This window comes from Etheostoma spectabile, chromosome 14 (assembly GCF_008692095.1).
Source record: "Etheostoma spectabile isolate EspeVRDwgs_2016 chromosome 14, UIUC_Espe_1.0, whole genome shotgun sequence".
NCBI classification, from domain to species: Eukaryota; Metazoa; Chordata; class Actinopteri; order Perciformes; family Percidae; genus Etheostoma; species Etheostoma spectabile.
In genome coordinates, this window is record NC_045746.1 from 4481892 (window position 1) to 4483534 (window position 1643).

Consider the following 1643-nt stretch of genomic DNA (forward strand, 5'->3'; position numbering starts at 1 on the left):
TGGAGTCCATTCAAGGCAGAGAAATGAGGGACTGTTGTGAAAATCAGCAATGAAACGTTAACGTGATTAGCGATTAGTGTTAGCATAGCAAGCTAGCGGTTTTTAAAAACGTTTCAATTAAGAACATGGTTGCAAGTATACTGTAAGGGATTGTGTCCACAAAATTATTGATAGGTATTTAACAAGATCCCTACATGTAACATGCATAACACAAAAACAGTTTGCCAGTCGACCGAGGATGTGACACATCTCAACCAACTTAGACTGTACACTTTATTCACCGTCGGAAACAAGTAGGTTGTGGAAAAACAGGAAGAGCTTCAGAACTGATTTGATTGCCATTCATACATTTCATAAAAAGGCAAATTAACAAAAAAATCTTTAAATCTAATCGGCCCATGTAGAGCAACTGTAGACAATGGAGGATATTATAATGCAATTTAATTATCTGAAATGTGATCATAAGACCGCAGAGAAACTTGACATGGAAGGTAAAGAGGAGGGGGTTCTACAGGTGCAGGGGAAGTATATCATTGTACCTCTTAAATGGTCACCTCTCAAAGGTTTGTGTAATTCATTCCAGAAAACAACAGTGTCCCAAAACCACATCTCTTTAGTCCACTCTTGGCACTCTCACCCATGCTACAGTTTCTGTAGATTACCACACGCATGTGAATTTTAAATGTTGCATTTGTTTCTTCAGGCTCTTTACCAACCGGCTGATGGCAAAAAATTAAATAGGAAGCGGAAGAAGCAGAAACTGCCTCTAGAGAAGACTACAACTTTTGAAGCAATTAAAGGAACACAGCAGGTACCCCCCCCCCACACATCACATTTTTATCAAACAAAATGTGATACTTCAATGATACAAAAACATCTTCTAAAAGCTTGATCTAATTAAAAACGCCTTATATGGTTTGACATAGTTTATGTTAAAAATTACATCCATTACAAGTTAAACAAGCTTCTCCCTCTTTTTATTCAGTTCCAAAACCTGTGTATACCTTTTACTGGAGGATCTGCAGGGAACACAAATTATCTGCGGGGAAAACAAATGATTCAATAACACAGTGGGGAGTATTTGATCCACTGCCGATTTGGCAGGTTTTCCTACTTCCAAAGCTCGTAGAGGTCTATAATTTTTTTATCATGGGTACACTTCAACTGTGAGAGACGGAATATAAAACAAAAATCCAGAAAATCATAGGATTTTTAAATAATTCATTTGCATTTTAATGCATGATATAAGTGTTTGATCACCTACCAGCCAATGAGAATTCCAGCTCTCACAAACATGTGTAAGAAGCCCTCCTGTTCTCCACTCATTGCCTGTATTAACTGCACCTGTTTAAACTTTTTACCTGTATAAAAGACACCTGTCCACACACACACACACACACACACACACAGACTCCAACCTCAATGGCAAAGACCAGAGAACTGTGTAAGGACATCAGGGATAAAATGGTAGACCTTCACAAGGGTAGGATGGGCTACAGGACAATAGGGAAGCAACTTGGTTAGAAGGCAACAACTGTTTTTTTTCAACAACTGCAATTTTTAAAAAATGGAAGAAGTTCAGCCCAGAACTACACGGCAGGATCTGGTCAATGATCTGAAGAGAGCTGGGACCACAGTCTCAA

General features: G+C 38.6%; 1 protein-coding gene and 1 long non-coding RNA gene across 5 annotated transcripts in view; one reads left to right on the forward strand and one right to left on the reverse strand.

The window, feature by feature from the left end:
- The window catches only part of calcr (calcitonin receptor), a 56621-nt gene that overhangs the window by 21124 nt on the left and 33854 nt on the right, over positions 1-1643 (reverse strand). The window lies entirely within an intron of this gene.
- The window catches only part of LOC116701308 (uncharacterized), a 6346-nt gene that overhangs the window by 4059 nt on the left and 644 nt on the right, over positions 1-1643 (forward strand). The window lies entirely within an intron of this gene.